Consider the following 21,426-nt stretch of genomic DNA (forward strand, 5'->3'; position numbering starts at 1 on the left):
TCTCCTAACCTTGTGATCCGCCCACCTCGGCCTCCCAAAGTGCTGGGATTACAAGCATGAGCCACCGCGCCCGGCCGCCTTATCCTAGTTCTGACGTGCCGTAACACTTGATCCTGTTTAAGTCCATGGATATTAGGCAGTCCTGTGTGCTGAAAAAGCATTGGAACTTAGGAGAGATGGTTCTAAAATGTAGCTCTGAATATCATTAGCTATGTAACTTTGGATGGGGTCAGTGGCCCAGTTGGGACCCCAGGTGTCTCATGTGCAAAATACAGGTGACATCTAATTCTAAACTTTTATGATTCTGCCCCTGGTGTTTCCTAACTGAGAAGCTCAAAGATGGCAGCACCGTATATTCTAGCTCTTTTATTACTCTCCATGCCTCAAACTAGCACCAAATCCGGTCCCTTGCACAGAGTGGACATTCAAACAATGTCTTCCAGTAAATGGTTTTTTGCACATTGGAACAAAAATACAGATCAAGGTCCAAACCAAAAAGCCTACACAAATTAGAAACATTCTGCAAATGAAAACAAAACCTTCCCAAACAAGAATATTGTGCCTCCCTCATTCCTTCCACAGAAAAGAACCAACTGAAATTATTAGTGTTTCTGATTCATGAAAGTATGGCAAAGTCTTACTGCTTTTTCTCCCCCCCAAGAAATATTCTATTCAAATATTTCAGGTTTTGAGTGAAGCAGACTTATGTAATCATCCTGCCCTTGGGGATTTCTGTCCATCTAAAGAAGCTAGAACCACCCTAATGAGTCACAGTTCATAAAATGTAACATCTGTGAGAGAAGGTTATAAACATCAGCAGTGCCCAGAACAGCTGTAGAATTTTAGAAGAAACAGAATTTCCACTTCCCAACCAGTTCTTCATATTTAAGTTCACATAACTAGAATGCAGAGAGAGAGAGCATTTGTGCATATAGCCCAAACTCCCTTTTCTTTTCTCCTCTTTTTTCCTTGAGAGAGAGAGAGGCTGGGTGCAGTGGCTCACATCTGTAATCTCAGCACTTTGGGAGGCCCAGGTGGACAGATTACTTGAGACCAGGAGTTCGAGACCAGCCTGGCCAACATGGTGAAACCCCATCTCCACTAAAAATACAAAAAATTAGCTGGGCATGGTGGCACATGCCTATAATCCCAGCTACTCAGAGGCTGAGGCAAGAGAATTGCTTGAGCCTCGGAGGTGGAGGTTGCAGTGAGCCAAGATCACACTACTGCACTCCAGCCTCGGCAACAGAGCGAGACTCTGTCTCATTTAAAGAAAGAGAGGCTGGGTATGGTGGCTCACGGCTGTAATCCCAGCACTTTGGGAGGCCGAGGCTGGTGGGTCACGAGGTCAGGAGATCGAGACCATCCTGGCGAACACAGTGAAACCCTGTCTCTACTAAAAATACAAAAATATTAGCTGGGCATGGTGGCATGCGCCTGTAGTCCCAGCTACTCGGGAGGCTGAGGCAAGAGAATGGCCTGAACCCAGGAGGCGGAGCTTGCAGTGAGCCGAGATCGCGCCACTGCACTCCAGCCCTGGCGACAGAGCGAGACTACGTCTCAAAAAAAAATAAAAAGAAAGAGAAAGAAGAGAGAGAGAGAGCATGAGTGCGAGCACATGCGCAAGAAAGAATGCCGAGAGGGAAAGAGGCAAAGGAGGGAAGGGAAAAGATCCTGGTTCAATGGTAAAATACATGACCTTAAAATAGAAAACATATTTTAAGCGCTCTTTTCTTTATTCTTAGCCTATTTTGTATTACAGCATTTTTTTTTTTCCCCGAAATGGAGCCTCTCGCTCTGTCTGCCAGGCTGGAGTGCAGTGGCTCAATCTCAGCTCACTGCAACCTCTGCCTCCCGGGTTCAAGCGATTCTCCTGCCTCAGCCTCCCAAGTAGCCAGGATTACAGGCACCCACCACCACGCCTGGCTAATTTTTGTATTTTTAATAGGGACAGGGTTTTGCCATGTTGGCCAGGCTGGTCTAAGGTGATCCACCTGCCTCGCCCTCCCAAAGTACTGGGATTACAGGCGTGAGACACCGTGCCCAGCCCTATGACATCTTTTCCACATACCTATTCTCTAACCAGTGGTAGAAATGAGAGGGCAAGAACCACTTTAGAGACACTTCTTGACATATTGTAAATTGCTTCTGGACACGAAGAGTATATACCAATAGCTGTATAGTAAGTCATTTTAATTTACTTAATCTTTCTTTCATAGTTGATATTAATCACCTTGTCCCAGAAACAAAGGTCTTGTACTTGAGGGAAATGAAAGTGACCTTCTAAAGGCCATTAAGAATGGTGGGTCAGCCGGGCGCAGTGGCTCATGCCTGTAATCCCAGCACTTTGGGAGGCTGAGGCGGGCGGATCACCTGAGGTCAGGAGTTCGAGATCAGCCTGGGCAACACAGTGAAACTCCGTCTCTACTAAAAATACAAAATTAGCTGGGCCTGGTGACACATGCCTGTAATCCCAGCTGCTCGGGAGGCTGAGCCAGGAGAATCGCTTGAACCTGGGAGGCGGAGGATGCGGTGAGCTGAGATGGCGCCATTGCACTCCAGCCTGGGCAACAAGAGTAAATCTCCATCTCACCAAAAAAAAAAAAAAAAAAAAAAAAAGAAAAGAAAAAGAATGGTGGGTCATAGAAAGGATGGATATAGGCACATGTCTGCACTGTCTATGGTCTCAATACTTTAGACAATTCAAGAGCCAAGTACATCTCCAGGTATTCAAATTCAAGAAAATAGTCACAAAATATCTTGACACTTATACCAGTAATACAATATACCTTCACTGAAACATAATACAAGCACTTTTCCTTTTTATGTTTCTTTTTTATTTTTATAGAGATGGGATCTTGCTATGTTGCCCAGGCTGGACTAGAACTCCTGGCCCCAAGAGATCCTCCCTTTCAGCCTCTGGAGTAGCTGGGATTACAGGCATGTGCCATCATACCTAATAGGCAGTTTATTTCTGACAAGGAACTTGGAAGGAACACAGTAAAAAACCATCTGATACAAGAAAATTTTGTTTTAAAAATTCTACTTTTAGAATAATTTCCTGTATCTTTTGTTCTCATCACAGATTTTCTCTAACAAGGCAAAAATCAGACAAAGCATGTTTTTTCCTTTTCTTTCTTTCTTTCTTTCGTTTTATTATTATTATTATTTTTTAGAGGTAGGGTCTCGCTCTTTCTCCCATGTTGGAGTGTAGGGACACAATCATAGCTAACTGCAACTTCAAACTCCTGGACTCAAGAGATCCTCCCACTGTAGCCTCCTGGATAACTGAGATTACAGGCACCCGCCACCACTCCTGGCTGATTTTTGTATCTTTTGTAGCGATGGGTTTTTACCATGTTGGCCAGTCTGATCTCAAACTTCTGACCTCAAGTGATCCTCCCAAAGTGCTGGGATTATAGGTGTGAGCCACCCTGCCTGGTCAGCATTCATTTGTTAAGCAACACCTGCACTGAACTTTATGCCAGTTGCCATGCAAAGCAAATAATCTTCTCCAACAGGTTTTCCTAGCAGATAATGTGTCTAGGCAGCAATTGCAGGCCCTGAATTATTTCCTTAAAATGGATTTCATAATTCTACATTAAAGAGATATGTAATATTGACTAATGGCTTACTTAGTGCCTTTTCATCATGAAAAGGAAGTAAATGTAGTGTACCCCAGCAGGGTCCCACACAATCACTTTTCATATACATTTCCTTTGAACACACACCATTCACCAAGGGCATCAGAATTAGTGCCCTGTGATGACCTGTTCTGTGATTTAAACAACCTAAATTTCTGCCCAAACACAACCTTTCTCCTTGACCTTGAGCTCAATGTGAGTCAACAACGGGATGAGACAGCTAAAAAAAAAAAAGTAACTTTGCCCTTGGGCTGTCTTAATAGAATTGGGGGAGTGTTTATCCAATTCTACTTGAACTGATCAGACAGCACCTAGGGGAACTGTGTTCTTTTCTGGGAATTACAGTTTAAGAGAAACAATGATAAACTGAAATATGTCCAGAGGAGAGGGAACCGGATGGAGAGAAACTATATCATGTAAGGAGCATTGAGCAAACTGGTGGAAGCTATTTATCCTGGAAAAGAAAGAGCAGGGTAACAGTTTTTTCAAATGCCCAAGGGCTGGCATTTGGAAGAGGGAACTGTTCAAACTGGCTTCAAAAAATTGAGGGACTCTAATGTTAGCTCAATGTAAGGCAGAATTTCCTAAAGATTATAGTTGTTAAACATTTAAAAACTAAATTAAATGAATTATTTATTCAGCACCTACTATGTATTCTAGGCCCTGGAGAGAGAGTAGGACACAGAACTTATGGAGCTTTCATTCTACTGTAAAGCTATGTCAGAGGGTGGTACAATTCTCATACTTGGAGATGTTTAATGATGCAACAATAAAGTGAGGGGTTTTAAGCAGGAAATCAGACATTACACGTGATTAGACTTGTTGATGTCTAAAGTTCAGTAAGCGCTGAAACCCTAAGGTTCTGTTAGGTTCTACTAAGTTTTTTGAAGGGATGGGGTGACATGGAGAGTATAGAGAGAGGACGGTATGAAATATATTTTTTTAAATAATCTTTAGACTGTTTGAAAAGGGATGGAGTCAGATTGGCTAAAGATCATAGGATCACAGCCTTGTTTTGTGTGTGTGTTTCCCTTTGTTTTTAAAAGACAGGTCTCGCTCAGTAGCCCAGACTGGAGTGCAGTGGCGCAATAATGGTTCACTGCAGTTTCAACCTCCTGGACTCAAGCAATTCTCCTGCTTCAGCCTCCTGAGTAGCTGCGGCTGCAGGCGCGCCACCACGTTCCGCACTAGCGTGGTTAAAGCTGGATGGCGTCCATAGCTATTCGCCCAGGGCGCCCGCCTCATTCGGGTGGGGATGGGGGAGGTGGGTGGTGGCAGCGGCGGGGGGCGGGGTTTCAACCCACCCAGGTCAGGCGGCCAGCTTACCTTACTACAAAAGAGGAAAACTCTGCTCCTCTCAGTGCCTTGGTCCACATGGCACTGTGGACCTCAGATGCTGCCAGCCCCTCAAAGCCTGTCACCCCTCCATCCACTGCACCCACTCCAGCGCGTTTCCTTTCCTATTGCAGACACCTCCCAAACTCACCTTCCACCCTAGTTCTTTCTTGGTACCAGATCGACCTCCTCCCTCCTAGATAACCCTGTTTTGTGCCCCTTTGTAGGCACAAACTTGAACCTTGCTCCGTTTGAAAGAGCCCAGGCCGGGCACAGTGGCTCACACCTGTAATCCCAGCACTTTGGGAGGCCGAGGCGGGCGGATCATTTGAGGTCAGGAGTTCTAGACCAGCCTGACCAACATGGTGAAACCTCGTCTCTTCTAAAATTACAAAAAAAAAAAAAAAAAATTAGCCGGACATGGTGGCGCATGCCTGTAATCCCAGCTACTCGGGAGGCTGAGGCAGGAGAATTGCTTGAACCCGGGAGGTGGAGGTTTGCAGTGAGCCAAGATCGCGCCATTGCACTCCAGCCTGGGCGAATAGCGCGAGACTCTCAAAAAAAAAAAAAAAAAAAAAAAAAAAAAGCAGCCCAACACCGGTGTCTTGCATTCATTACAAATCGTGTCCACAGCCCACTTCCCAACTTCCAACTTCCACCTCCAGGGGAGGACTGGGGGCTGGAGATTGCATTAATTTCCAATGGCCAGTGGTTTAATCAATCATGACTAAGTAATGAGCCTCCGTAAAAGCCAGAGCTTCCGGTTTGGTGAACACACGGAGGTCCTGGAAATGGTGGCGCGCCCAGAGGGCATGGAAGCTCCGCGCCGCTTCCCACAGACCTTGTCCCGTGCATCGCTTCCATCCGGCTCTTCTTGAGTTCTGGCGCTTGTAGTAAACCTGCAGTCTTGTAAGTACGCCATTTTCCCGAGTTCTCCGACCTGATCTAGCGAACTAATGAATGTGAGGGGCGGTCGTGGGAAGCCTCAGCCTCCCAAGTAGCTGGGACTCCAGGCATGTGCCACCATGCCCAGCTTAGTTCCTGTTTTCTTATTTGTAGGTACTGCTTTGCATGTTTTTCTCAGCCCAGCATAGATACTACATCAAATACATTGATCAAGCTTACTATATAAATGTTTTGGTACAATCAGCTCCTGTTCCTTCATCGATGATCTAGGGAACTGGGGAAGAAACCATGAGTAAACTGTTCTAGGTTTATTGTATGAATGACAAAAGATAATATATGCTAGGGCATAGCTCGGTGTCTGGATCATAGTAAGAGCTCAATAAATGTGCAATATCAGGCCGGGCGCAGTGGCTCACGCCTGTAATCCCAGCACTTTGGGAGGCCGAGGCAGGCGGATCAGGAGGTCAGGAGATCGAGACCATCCTGGCTAACATGGTGAAACCCCGTCTTTACTAAAAATACAAAAAATTAGCCAGACGTGGTGGCGGGCGTCTGTAGTCCCAGCTACTCGGGAGGCTGAGGTAGGAGAATGGTGCGAACCCGGGAGGCGGAGCTCATAGTGAGCTGAGATCGCGCCACTGCACTCCAGCCTGGGCTACAGAGCAAGACTCCGTCCCAAAAAAAAAAAAAAAAAAAGTGCAATATCATTGCTATGACTTTACTTGATTCTTTCATTACATTGTATTATGAAATATTTCGCATGACTTACATGACTTTGCTGAAACATAGCAAATTCTTGGGCTTCTAGCTAATATAATGATCAATGGCTCCAATCACAGAGCTCATTTGTGGTTACTGTTTTCGAGTCTCGCTCTGTCGCCCAGGCCAGAGTGCAGTGGCATGATCTTGGCTCACTGCAACCTCAACCTCCCAGGTTCAAGCAATTCCTCTGCCCTCAGCCTCCTGAGTAGCGGGGATTACAGGCATGAGCCACCGCACCCGGTTTGTGGGTACTTTTGATGGCATTTTGGATCTGCGTTTCATCCTGAGAGAAAACATCAACTGAAAGACTGCTGTGAGCCACAAAATAATGGTTTCCTGCTGTTACAGTAAAGCTACGCTGTGTTCATTCCGTCATAAGAAAGTGGCACATTCTGATCTTGTGATAATGTTCCACCAAAGGAGTTTATTTATTTTGCAGCAAAAGATTTGTGTAGATTAGTTCATTTCTTCTGATGAATATCAGTACAACATAATCAGGCTACTTGCTATGATCTCACTGACCTGCTGTAATCCAACTGGCTAAAGAAACAATCAGTTGTTTTTCTTAGGAAGAGATACATTTTGTTTACTCTCTTAAGTTTGATGAATATATCATTTACTGATTGCTTGAGAAACAAGTAAACAGAAGTGGTCATAATGTGGGAAATTAGTAAAGAGCATCCAGTGATTCTGAGCAGATTCCATTTACCATATCAAGAAAATAGGTCTCTATTTTCAAAAATCAATCTTTTATTTATTTAAGGCTGAAAGATATGTGAATATTCTTGTAAATGTTCAAGTAACAAGTTAAAATAGCTAAACTTTTTTTTAACTTACTGCATTTTGGGAAATCTAACATATTTCTGAGGAAGTCTCGAAATACGACTTTGTTTCTTTCTTTTTTTGGAAACAGAGTCTGTCTCCAGGCTAGAGTGCACTAGCATAATCATAGCTCACTGCAGCCTCGAACTCCTGGGCTCAAGTGGTCCTCCCACCTCAGCCTTCCCAGTAGCTGGGACTACAGGTGCACACCACCACACCCGGCTAATTTTTTTTTCTTTTTTAATTTGGGGTAGAGACAGCAGTCTTACTATGTTGCTCAGGCTGGTCTTGAACTCCTGGGCTCAAGTGATCTTCTTGCCTTGGCCTCCCAAAGTGGTGGGATTTTAGGTGTGAGGTGAAAATGCCACTTTTACACAGTGTTTGGTGTATTATTATTATTATTATTATTATTTGAGACAGAGTTTCGCTCTTGTTGCCCAGGCTGGAGTGCAATGGCGTGATCTCGGCTCACCGCAACCTCCACCTCCCAGGTTCAAGCGATTCTCCTGTCTCAGCCTCCCTAGTAGCTGGGATTACAGGCATATGCCACCATGCCCGGCTAATTTTGTATTTTTAGTAGAGACGGGGTTTCTCCATGTTGGTCAGGCTGGTCTCGAACTCCCGACCTCAGGTGATCTGCCCGCCTCGGCCTCCCAAAGTGCTGGGATTACAGGCATGAGCAACTGCGCCTGGCCTGTTTGGTGTATTATAATCCTTCCTACAAGACAAGCAGTTTTCAGCGTGTGCTGAAATACACCCTTCCCCATTCAACTACCAAAAACCCAAAAGGAAGATCATGGAGAAACACCATGTTTATCTATGAAATATCATTCCAGAACAAGGAGTCTCTCCCAGACAAGAAAGAAACCATTTCATTTTACCATCTAAATTTTTCCCAACTTGTTTGTTGTATGTAAAGAACTGTAATTAAGTATGCATTTATATGTGTGTGTTGATAGGGATAAAATCATTCTAAAGGTGGATGGTTTTATTTTGAATACAGTTAATAAAATGAGAGTCACATTGGGGCACAATAACAAATGGAAAGGCCATGTTTAATGTTATCAATACAGCTGGGTGATAGAATAAATAATTTATATCAACATGGCATTTTCCATATAGTAACCAAAAATTTATTTGACTAAGCTTTTATCTCCTAAACTTGCTGGTGGTTTTGGAATTAAAGAGAAAATCACCAGCTCTTCTAAAGGGTAAGTGGTACTTTTAGATGTTACTTCCCTAAATGAACTCTTCCCTGCGTCCACAAACCTATGCCCCAGCCTAAATCAGGGCCCCTGCTCTAAGCTCCTCACTTAGAGCAACTGTTATTATGTATGTGGAGGCTTATTTCAAGAATGTCTGTCTCTGCCACCAGCCTGTGGTTTTGCTTACCTTCATACTCCCAGAGCCTAGCACAGTGCCTGGCAAACTGTACGGCTCAATAGTATTTATTGAAGGAAAGACTATTCAGTAGGTTTTGATAAAGGCATTCATGTGCCTGGGCATCTTGGCAATAACTATTTTGTCTGAGAAGACAAACGTGAACTGGAGAAGAGAATTTGAGTTCTTGATTATCATCAAATCCATTAGTTCCTGTTTCAGTTCCCGCCCCCTCCTTTTTTTTTTTTTTTTTATCAGAAGCATTAAAAGAATGTTGAGGATCTAGGAAAGCCAGCCCCACTCCCGAGAGGTATGTTCAATCTGTTCAGCCACTTCCTTAGACCAGCACTTCTCACTGACAACAGGTCCCATTTCTAGGAAAAGATGATGAGATTTTTCTATAAACTGGTATGAGGAGCAAACAAGTTCACCATAAACCATTGTCACTGTCATGTGTTGCTTATAATTTTTTTTTTTTTTTTTGAGACAGAGTTTCTTGCTCTGTTGCCCAGGCTAGAGTGCAGTGGCATGATCTCGGTTCACTGCAACCTCCACCTCCAGGGTTCAAGCGATTCTCCTGCCTCAGCCTCCGGAGTAGCTGGGACAACAAGCATGTGCCACCTCACTTGGCTAATTTTGTATTTTTAGTAGAGACAGAGTTTCACCATGTTGGCCAGGCTGGTCTCAAACTCCTGACCGCAACCTCTGGCTCCTGGGTTCCAGCGGTTCTCCTGCCTCAGTCTCCCAAGTAGCTGAGATTACAGGCATGTGCCACCACGCCCAGCTAATTTTGTATTTTTAGTAGAGACAGAGTTTCTCCATGTTGGTCGGGCTGGTCTCGAATTCCTGACCTCAGGTGATCCACCCACTTCGGCCCCTCAAAGTGCTGGGATTACAGATGTAAGCCACCGTGCCCAGGCAGGGCCTTCCTTCTTAATCCCTGCACACACAGTCTCTCTGAGTAATGATCTGTTAAGGTGCTCATCTCCCTTACTAAACTAAGAACATCAAGGGCAAGGAATAACTTTTACTCATCCTTATATCTCAGCAAGGAACAGAGTGCTCAGTAGGTGCTCAATGAATGTCTCGTGAAAAAAGAAGGAAGTGCTTTCTCAATCATCAAAACTATGTTATGTTTAGGCTGGGTGTGGTGGCTTATGCCTGTAATTCCTGCAGTTTGGGAGGCAGAGGTGGGAGGATTGCTTATGGCCAAGAGTTTGAAACCAGCCTGGGAAACATAATGAGACCTCCATCTCTACAAAATCAAAAGAGTAGCCAGGCTTGGTGGTGTATGCCTGGAGTCCTAGCTACTCAAAAGTGGGAGGATTAATTGGGCCCAGAAGGTTGAAGTTACAGTGAACTGTGATAGTGCTACTGCACTCCAGCCTGGCAACAGAGAGAGCCATGTCTCAAAAATAAACAAACAAATGTTATGCTTACTATGGTTTTAATGTATAGAAATACACAAAACAAATATTTATATAAAATGAGACAAATATTTACATATATAAATATATGTAACTTTTTTTTTTTTTCCAGGCAGGGTCTCACTCTGTCATGCAGGCTAGAATGCAGTGGCATGATCACATCTCATTGCAGCCTCCACCATCCAGGCTCCAGCAATCCTCCTGCCTCAGCTTCCTAAGTAGCTGGGACTACAGCCATGCACTACCATGCCTGGCTAATTCTTAAATTTTTGGTAGAAACAAGGACTCACTACAGTGCCCAGGCTGGTCTCAAACTCTTGGGCTCAAGCAATCCTCCCTTCTTGGCCTCCCAAAGTGCTGGGACTACAGGTGTGGGCCACTAGGCCCAGCCTTCTATTTTTATTACATTTTGATCCATTTTTTATGTCAAAGCATAAGAAACTGCCATTTTGTTAGATCAAAAATAGTCAAGGTCACAGCCAGGCTCGGTGGCTCACACCTGTAATCTGAACACTTTGGGAGGCTGAGGTGGTTGGATAACTTGAGGCCAGGAGTTGGAGACCAGCCTGGCCAACATGGTGAAACTCCATTTCTACTAAAAATACAAAAATTAGCCAGGCATGGTGGTACATGCCTATAATCCCAGCTACTCTGATGGCTGAAGCATGAGAATCGCTTGAACCTAGGAGGTAGAGGTTGCAGTGAGCTGAGATCGCAACCACTGCACTTCAGCCTGGGTGACAGAGTAAGACTGGGTCTCCAAAAAAAAAAAAAACAAAAAAACAGCACTTTTCTTGTTGTTTTTTTCAACTTTTAAGTTCTGGGATACAGGTGCAGGATGTACAGGTTTGTTACATAGGTAAATGTGTGTCAGGGTGGTTTGCTGCACAAATCATCCCATCACCTAGGTATTAAGCCCAGCATCCATTAGCTATTCTTCCTGATGCTCTCTTTCCCCTAGCCCTCCCACGTGCCCCCAGTGTGTTGTTATCCCCATGTGTCCATGTGTTCTCATCATTCAGTTCTTACTTATAAATGAGAACATGCCGTGTTTGGTTTTCTTTTTTCTTTTATTCTTTACTTTTTTTTTTGAGACGGAGTCTTACTCTGTTGCCCAGGCTGGAGTGCAGTGGTGCAATCTCGGCTCACTGCAAGCTCCGCCTCCCAGGTTCACGCCATTCTCCTGCCTCAGCCGCCTGAGTAGCTGGGACTACAGGCACCCGCCACGATGCCCGGCTAATTTTTTGTATTTTTAGTAGAGACGGACTTTCACTGTGTTAGCCAGGATGGTCTCGATCTCCTGGCCCCATGATCCACCTGCCTCGGCCTCCCAAAATGCTAGGATTACAGGTGTGAGCCACCACGCCTGGCCTTTTTCTTTCTTTTTTTTTTTCTGAGACAGAGTGTCACTCTGTCACCCAGACTGGAGGGCAATGGCATAATCTTAGCTCACTGCAACCTCTGCCTCCCAGGTTCAAGCAATTCTCGTGCCTCAGCCTCCCAGGTAGCTGGGACTACAGGTGTGCACCACCATGACTGGCTAATTTTTGTATTTTTAGTAGAGACAGGGTTTCACCATGTTGGCCAGGCTGGTCTCGAACTCCTGACCTCAGGTGATCTGCCTGCCTCAGCCTCCCAAAGTGCTGGGATTACAGACCTAAGCCACCATGCCTGGCCTCATGTTTGGTTTTCTGTTCCTGTATTAGTCTGCTGAGAATAATGGCTTCCAGCTCTATCCATGTCCCTGCAAAGGACATGATCTAATTCCTTTCCATGGCTGCGTAGTATTCCATGGTGTATATGAGCCACACTTTCTTTATCCAGTCTATTATTGATGGGCATTTAGGTTGATTCCAGGTCTTTGCTATTGTGAATAGCAAATAGCATTTTTACTCTTTTCTTTTTTTGAGACAGAGTTTCACTCTTATTGCCCAGGCTGGAGTGCAATGGCACAATCTTGGCTTACTGCAACCTCTGCCTCCCAGGTTCAAGCGATTCTCCTGCCTCAGCCTCCCAAGTAGCCGGGATTACAGGCGTGTGCCACACTGGGCTAATTTTTTTGTATTGTTAGTAGAGACGGAGTTTCTCCATGTTGGTCAGGCTGGTCTCGAACTCCCGACCTCAGGTGATCAGTCTGCCTCGGCCTCCCAAAGTGCTCGGATTACAGGCATGGGCCACCATGCCCGGCCTGCAAATAGCATTTTTATATGGCACAACTGAATAAAGAAAAAGCTCTGTCAACTCTCACTTATACAATTAAGTAAAATGTTTCATTGCCAGATTTTTCCACCCAATTAGAGGTTTATCATTATAAACTGTTAAAGAGAAAGTTTTGTGAAAAATTAAGGATGTCATATCTATATGCCATTTTTTCTAGGTTCAATGATTTAACGTCGATTCAACTTTGTATTTTATTATTTTTCATGCCTAGGGACAATTTGGTCCTAATGAAAATTCAAGCAGGCACATGTATAGTCCTGCTTGGATTCTCCACCTTTTTCAAGTTGCCAGGTTGTCTACCTCCTTTCAAACTCATTCTCCATGAAATCTTTTCCTTTTCTTTCTTTTTCAGATTAACTCTGCCTTTATCCCATGCCTGACCCGCCCGCTAGTGTTCCTCAAGCACTTTCATAATGATGATAGTTCATGTGTTCATAGTGATCACTTTTGGTCGAATATTGGTCTCCACTGTATCCAGTTATGTAAAGCACTTAACATGGAGGAACTATACCCAATTCATTCAGTTATTTTTTGTTTTGTTTTGTTTTTTGAGACGGAGTCTTGCTCTGTCTCCTAGGCTAGAGTGCAGTGGCACGATCTTAGCTCACTGCAGCCTCTGCCTCCTGGGTTCAAGCAATTCTCCTGTCTTAGCCTCCTGAATAGCTGGGACTACAGGCACATGCCATCACTTCTGGCTAATTTTTGTATTTTTAGTAGAGACAGAGTCTCTACTAAAGGCTGGTCTCAAACTCCTGGCCTTACCTTATCACCAGAGATGAGAAGTCTCCACACCACACCTGAACAGTTATCGTCACTAAAACTATCATATCACCAGTCTGCTCTCCTAAGGACCCATTTATGTTTCCAAAAAGTCATTTGTTTTCCCATAAGTGCCCTTCTCTTCCATTTCTCCTATTCTCCTATTAAGATGGCATATATAAAACAAAACAAAAAACAAACACACACATTAAAAAAAAAAAAGAAAGAAAAAGATGGCATGTGAGCCCTAAATTCTAACTACTTATCTGAGTCATGGTTTTTTTTTTTTGATAGGGTTAGGTTCTGGTTGCCCAGGCTGGAATGCAGTGGCACAATCATAGCTCACTCAGCAACCTCTGAGTCACATTTACTTGGGAACGCCCATATCTACATACATACAATTAAATTTTGTTTTCTCTTGCTAATCTTCCTTCTGTCAATTTCATTTGCTGGCGCCTGATAACAAATCTAAGAGGGAACAGGAGAAGTTTTTTCTCCGTGACACATCTATAATCTCACCATCAGAGTAACACATCTATTATCAGTTTTGCATATTCAGTCTTCTTCATTCAGTCTACTTCATTTATTTTTTACATGATTATCATTCGGTTAACATGATCTGTTATTAAATATTTATCTCAGGGACATGACAATTAGCGGTCAAGTAACAGAAAATGTATGACCTTTTATAAACTAAATGACTTAAATTACATAAAATCATAAAATAGGCCATGAAAAACATAATAATCTAGTGTCTGGAAGATGTACAGATATGATGAGAATTATTCACTAGGAATAATTACTTGTAACTTGAGACCCAGGAAAGCTCCCTTTGCCTTTTTTTTTTCTTTAACAAAACAAAAATACCATCGGATTAATTTAACAACAGGTTTGTGGATTCTTGAGTGAATGAGTCTGCCTTAAGTGAAAAAGGCAATTTAAGAGTATTATTGCCAGTGAAAGTTCTGTTATCAAACTTTATTTGGTTTTCATTAGCTTTCTTTTGGAGGAAAAGATAAAAGGCAATTGGTGCTCACAGTTTCTGACTAGAACAGGAACAACTGAATAGCTGAACCCTTCTCTCCCACAGTCTTCCCTGTATTTAGCCATCTACCCCTTGTTGGGAGAGCCCAGATACCAATTATTCTAACAAGAAATTGATAGTGAGATTCAAAAAGGCAACAACAAGAAAGAAATGGGAAGGCCCAACAAGCCACAAGCCTTTCATCGTAAAAATGGGGAGCCAGTGGCGAGCAACCGCATTACAACTCAATTTAGAACTTTTTTCCCACCTTGTAATCTAAAGAGGGCAATATCAGCTTTCATTTCGGAGTACCATTTTTTTCTACTAGTTTCTCAACAGTGAGCCTTCCACAAATGATGTTTGACTATTTCTAGATCACAACTCCTTAAAAGACAGATTTATGAGCTGTAATTATGTAGGTAAAAGCTGAGAAAATTACTGAAAGTTCTTCTTTGTCCGCCCACCCCAGCAACATGCTCATTTTCTCTCTTGCAGTGTTTTAGGATTAATCAGCAGCTGTAGCCAACCCTGTAGGATCGCCCCCAAACACTTTTGCCAAGACCAAAAATACAAATCTGCAGACAGAGCATTTTGTAAACGATCAGGAGTCCTTTTCCTTTTTTGCAAGCTGGTAGTTAGTCAAATGCTGTTTTGTAAATAAATCATCTGCAGGAATCCTCATCAGGTCCACTGTAAATGTGTCAGTTTGAGGAAAACAAACAGGAAAGCACTTACCAGTTAATTTTCTGTGAGGAGAGAAGCTATTGTCATGCCTGGGTGTACCTTCCCGGTTCCAGAATGAAATGGAGGGTGGTGTTCAGAACGGCTGCATTCCTCATTCCACTTTTATCTGGCTTTTGAAATGACAGTGTAGAGAAGAATGATGTTGGGTTTTGAATGTAGTTCTTCCCTTCCCCCACCACCCTCCATAAAAATTCATCATGCAATCCTGGAGAAAAGTAAGCAATGAACATACTGTACAAATTAATTCTTTCGACCAGCCTGTGTTTGTGTAACAAGTTTGTTTTTTGAATGGAAACCACTGCTACTAGCTGTTCTGCTGCAGGCTGAAAATCAGTAATGGATGGGGGGCACTCAGCCCTCCTTTGTCTGGGTAGGCTTTTGCTTATGAAAAGTCACGTTAAATTAGCAGAGATGGAATGTTCTTCAAATGCATGGTATAAGGCTCATCAGGAGATTTTACTTTCTGTGCTTCAGTGTGTCCTGATAGTGAAGAGATGGAATCACATATTAGTTAAGTGTGAATTTTAACTTTTTTTTTTTTTTTTTTTTGAGTCAGAGTCTCATTCTGTCGCCCAGGCTGGAGTGCAATGGCTCAATCTCGGCTCACTGCAACCTCCACCTCCCAGGTTCAAGTGATTCTCCTGCCTCAGCCTCTGGAGTAGCTGGGATTACAGGCACCCACCACCACGCCCGGTTAATTTTTGTATTTTTAGTAGAGACGGGGTTTCACCACGTTGGCCCGGCTGGTCTTGAATTCCTGACCTCAGGTGATCCACCCGCCTCAGTCTCCCAAAGTGCTGGGATTACAGGTATGAGCCACCACGTCTGGCCTTAAAGATTTTTTTTTTTTTTTTTTTTGAGTCGGAGTCTCACTCTGTTGCCCAGGCGGGAGTGCAGTGGTGTGATCACGGTTCACTGCAACCTCCACCTCCCGTGTTCAAGGAATTTTCCTGCGTCAGCCTCCCAAGTAGCTGGGATTACAGGCATGCGCCACCACGCCCAGCTAATTTTTTTATGCTTTTAGTAGAAACGGAGTTTCAACATATTAGCGAGGCTGGTCTCGAATTCCTGACCTTGTGACCCACCCACCTCGGTCTCCCAAAGTGCCCGGCCTAAAGGTTTGATTTTTATCCCTGGTCACCTTTTGTGGGCCTGGCAGATGTGGGCACATCTGTGTACCTGAGGCAGGACTCAGAATTCATAAATTCAAGGGATGAGAAGTGTGGAGCTTGAAGGCAGGCATGCCTTGATGTGGTGAGCTTACCTCTGACGGCTAGCTATCTTTATTTTTTAAATTTTATTTATTATTATTATTTTTTTGAGACGGAGTCTCGCTCTGTCGCCCAGCGTGGAGTGCAGTGGCAGGATCTCGGCTCACTGCAAGCTCCACCTCCTAGGTTAACGCCATTCTCCTGCCTTAGCCTCCCGAGTAGCTGGGACTGCAGGTGCCCGCCACCACGCCCAGCTAAATTTTTTTTTGTATTTTAGTAGAGACGGGGTTTCACCATGTTAGCCAGGATGGTCTCGATCTCCTGACCTCATGATCCGCCCACCTCGGCCTCCCAAAGTGCTGGGATTACAGGCGTGAGCCACCACAGCCGGCCGCTATCTTTATTTTTGTATGGTCTAACTTCAGCTTAACCATGTGATACCTGAAATTGTTAGGCCGTGAAAGGTCAGCTGCCAGAGAAGCACAGGATTTTGTTTTTGTCCACTGTTAAAGACCAAGTCTAGGAAATCTAAAGCAGGAATTCTCATGATGGAGGTCGGGGGTGGGGGGTGCACTTTTTCAAACTACAAATATGCCTCTGCCCTATAAGAATGTATACTCTTCCACATCTACCCTCAATCCCTTGATTCAATCTTGGCATATTTTTCAGTGTTTTGTGAGACCGGATGAATAGATGTGGTCAGTGAAGGGGGTACTTAGTAGAGTTCTGCTAGTTTCCATTCCTTTGTGTTAGCAGTATTAGTATTTACTATAGTCTATACTATGTTCTGTAATCACACAAAATCACAATTTCATCTGTAAAAGCCATTATTGAAGAGAATCTCAGGAAGTTTTGGTTACTTTACATAAGTTTATTTTTGGCTATAGAGCAGGAACCATTGAGTAGCAAAGAATATGAAAAGTGACAAGAGAAATGACATTGATCAAGGATTGTCCTATGTGCCAAGCATAGTTTAAACACACACTGAAACCCAGGAAAGTGTATACATTTTTATGTTTTAGCCACCACCTAAAACAATTAAAACATATGCTTGCTTAGCTTTGAAATTAGTCTAAGAAACAATAAATAAAAGGAATAATAAATAAAATATCTCTGCAAATGTGCCTTATAGTTTGATGTATGTTTGAAGAGCTTCCCTTTGACACCCTAAGGCATGACTTGCAGTTGACCTGTTATGCAAAAGTAGCTCAAGTGCTCAGGTGTACTAGAGATAAGCTACCTGCCACCTCTGAGCATTAAGGGTATAGTAGATAACAGCCAGGCGGTTTGATGCATTGGTTAAGCTGGTGGGTCAGTTAATTGGAGATCTGTTAAGAGAGCCTTTTGTGTAAGTGGCAGAGTTGGGGTTTGGCTCCAGACGTTCTGACTTCAAATACCATTATCTTAAGAGACTTAACCATTGGGCTATCCATCTCCTTATTGGAAGAGATATTTATAGAATTGAGTGTATGAGAGGAAGGGATAGCAAAACTTCTGCCAGGTAGAAGGATTTCCGGACAGTTTTGCCACTTCCTAAAAAATCAATTGCAAATTTTCTGAAGGCTGTTATGGCTAGTATTTCAAGGGGTTTCTTTTTATATTATTTTTATTTTTAAAAATAGAGACAGGAGCTGGGTGCGGTGGCTCACGCCTGTAATCCTAGCACTTTGGGAGGTGGAGGTGGGTGGATCAGCTGAGGTCTGGAGTTCAAGACCAGCCTGACCAATATGGTGAAACCCTGTCTCCACTAAAAATACAAAAATTAGCCAGAAGTGGTGGCATGCGCCCATAGTCCCTAGCTACTTGGGAGGCTGAGGCAGGAGACTTGCTTGAACTGGGAGGTGGAGGTTGCAGTGAGCCGAGATAGTGCCACTGCACTCCAGTCTGGGCGACAGAGCAAGACTCCATCTCAAAATAAAAATAATAAAAATAGAGACAGGGTCTCACTGTATTGCACAGGCAGGTCTTAAACTCCTGGGCTCAAGTAATCCTCCTGCCTCAGCCTCCCAAAGTGCTGGGATTACAGGCGTGGACCACCATGCCTGATCTCAATGGGTTTTTGACAGAAGAATGTGTGCAAGCAGGTCTTTAGGGCCAACTGGGCTCAGAGATGGAAGATACACAATGCTGCTATCATATTATTCTGGGGACTAGGATCTCCCATTTCATACAAATAGCATTTCTCCACTAGTGCTTGAAATATCGCTATTAGAAAACTGTTCTTTTGAAGATATTACATGGTAAAAGAGAAGATTTATATTAATCTAATGAAGGTTTAATAGTGAGAAACGGTTGGGCGATTTTAAGTGGGTCATCCCCTCCCCTCCCATCAACCCCACAAGAAAAATTGGGGTTGCCAACTTGGCCTTTCATCTTTTGATATCATTAAGGTTAGCATTATTCTTTCTCTTTCTTGTGTGATGTTAAAATAGCACATTTCTCCCAAACATCTAAAAACTCTGATGATAGAAATTTTAGAAATAGCCATTTGGGAGAATATTATATCATCACGTTGTATTAATTTTTGTCAGTGATCATTCTAATCTTTTTGTTGTTGTTTGAAAAAAAAAAATCTATCCGGAACAAAAGCATTGGAAAAGAGACATACAAAAGGACACTTTCTTACAAAGAAGCTGATTTATGAAAAACAAAGACACTTCAATTTTTTCCTCCTGTCATACAGGGTGATGACTATCTTTTGTAAATGGCTTTCTTAGGCCTGGCTCTTCAGGGTAGTCAGGTTGGAGATTAGACTTGGGGGGCCCTTACTTGGTTAAACTGTGAGGCTGCAGACACACAAAGCTTTTTCCAGAGACTGAAATGGACTCACACGGCAGGCTCAGTAGCCCTGGGGGTCACAGCAAGGAACCATGGCAACCCAGCCATACAGGGACGTTTTCATCCACTTAAAGCAGAGAATTCTTAAAGGCGTCTAAATGAGGACGAAGCCTTGTCTAGATTCTTGCTTCTAATTCTGTTTTGCCCCATGTAGAAAGTGAGTCTTGAGGATACTTAGTGGGAAAGTCTGCGGAGGACTTAGTTCTCCATCTTTTCCACTAAGATTTCCGAAGTTCTAATTACCTGTAGAAATGTGGGGAACAGCTTCTGTTTTATCTCTAATTTGAATAAACCTTCACTTTTAACAAGCCAAATGCGAATTCAAAAAAGATCCAGATACAAAGCATTTTTAGGTTGGTTTTCTTAACTACAGTCTACTGGCTCAGACACATGGCATGCGCGGGGTGTGAAGCTTTGGGGGAGCAAAGCAAGCACTCACCTCTCTGAAGTTGCCGGTGCCTGTGGCTGCTGCGGGAAAGTGCGTGGCCAAAGTTTTCAGGGCTCTGGGCTCTGTCTGAATCCTTGTGGTTTAATGATTTCTCTGGGAGTACGGGTCACAGCTGCCCTGAGTCTAGGAAGAAGTATTTCCTCTCTTTGCAACAAAGGGAAATACATAATCTTTTAAGTTATTGCCCTGGAAAAGGAAATGTGGTTTGCCAGTGGTTAAGTAAATCTGTTGTACATCAGTTAGTCAACAGCATCTGGGTGACACCATTGTTGGCCCTGATTTAAGAGAAAGGGCTGCTGTGGACATTCAGGTCACTCCCAATTACCTACTGTAATTATGCTACTTTTCTCATTAAACTGCAGATAATTGTGGCTATGATGTAAGTGTATCTGGATTTTTCCAAAATGCAACATTTTAGGAAAGGAAAAGGATCAGATAAGACAGCATATTTTCTCAACCTCTTTAAACTTGTTCAGCTGCTACTTTTGCATTTTTCATTAGGAAATTGGTAGCCTGGGGGCTCACTGCAGCTGTGAATGTGTTGTGTTTGTGAAGCAGTGTTTTCTAGAGTTTGAATTAATTTCCAACATTTAGAAGTCAGGAATCTTAGCCATCTAGATTATCGGCTACTCATGAAAAAATTAGCAGATCTGGGTACACTGGGCCCATGTCCCAACAAGGATACTGTTCGAGGTGCCTGCGTAGTGGCTTACTCCCAGCACCACCTGCCCGCTTTTGGCAGGGCATTGCATCCCAGCTCCACACCTTTCTCCTCTGTCCTCCTCACTCATGGACACTGTCTGGAACCTCCAGCAATTTGCACTTTCAATTTTTGTATCTCTTTCTAATTCTTTTCCTATTGAGTTTCTTCCATTTAGGAAAATTGAATATGCAGAATAAGTCACTGGGTGCTTTTTTTTTTACTGCATAAGGAACTTTAGATTTGTTCATTAAAAGAAAATGAATCCCCAGTGTTTCCCTAGTAAAACCTGAATGCATTATAAAGCATATGAAATTAACAAAACCAACCTTGCTGAGCTTAACTATGGAATGGAGGTATGATGAAAGGCCGTGTAGTAGGGAGCAGTCCACCCAGGTGTGGGCAATCAAGGGACTACTGTCTGTAGGGAATTTAAAAACGATAATAAAACCAGCTAAAGCCCTTCTGCTTTTTGTTGGCACCATGTGCCAGCAATTCTCAAGTCAATGATGAAATACTCCTCCCCTCAAGAGACCTCTTGTTGGTTTTGGTTTAAGCTGTGAACAATTACTGTGATTATAATGAGCTGTAGTTTTATGAATATGTATAATCTACTCTTAGACAATGTATTTTACATAAAAGCTAAGTATTCTTATTTTAATTTTTGTTACTTCTCTTTAATAGACAATGTATTTTACATTGAAGATAACTGAAAAAACTCCCAATTATAAAGATGCCCCGATGCCATGTGTTGATTCAGATATGCTTTCTCTTGAGATTAAGTTGATAATGGTTCCAAAACATTGGCACAGCTTGTATTTTCCCATTGTGATCTACATGTGCCTGCATTCAAACAACAGATTTAAAATACATAATGATAGCACAACCATGGCAAAATAAAGAAGCAGAACTTGTCGTTTCAACTTCTTTATTCCATATTCTCTCTTGGAATTTTTAGTTTTTTAAAATTTTAAACAGTGAAACAAAAAGTGCTTCAAGGTGTACTATTTTTTTTTCCTTTGGCAATTGTAAATTTCAGTCCATAGATGAAGATTTTGGCTGAATTTGGATATTTTTTACATTAAATTTTTTTTTTTTTTGAGATGGAGTCTCACTCTGTCACCCAGACTGGAGTGCAGTGGCATGCTCTCAGCTCACTGCAACCTCCGCCTCCCGGGTTCAAGTGATTCTCCTGCCTTAGCCTCC

General features: G+C 43.0%; 1 protein-coding gene across 6 annotated transcripts in view; it reads right to left on the minus strand.

Annotated features, from left to right (window-relative positions):
• GPR1 (G protein-coupled receptor 1) overlaps positions 1-19,750 on the minus strand; it is a 42,880-nt gene extending 23,130 nt beyond the window's left edge. Inside the window, exons 1-3 of one of the 6 annotated variants that reach the window (XM_004092010.3) lie at positions 19,512-19,750; positions 19,065-19,315; positions 15,015-15,129 (exon numbers count right to left, since the gene is read on the minus strand). The gene's annotated coding sequence lies outside the window, so the exon portion shown is untranslated. Of the gene's footprint in view, positions 1-15,014; positions 15,134-15,255; positions 15,337-19,064; positions 19,316-19,511 lie in introns of those variants that run through there. The other 5 variants (XM_012500221.2, XM_012500225.2, XM_003253982.3 and 2 more) reach the window with 5 other exon arrangements.
• Between the last annotated feature and the right edge of the window lie 1,676 nt (positions 19,751-21,426).

This window comes from Nomascus leucogenys, chromosome 22a (assembly GCF_006542625.1).
Source record: "Nomascus leucogenys isolate Asia chromosome 22a, Asia_NLE_v1, whole genome shotgun sequence".
Lineage (NCBI taxonomy): Eukaryota > Metazoa > Chordata > Mammalia > Primates > Hylobatidae > Nomascus > Nomascus leucogenys.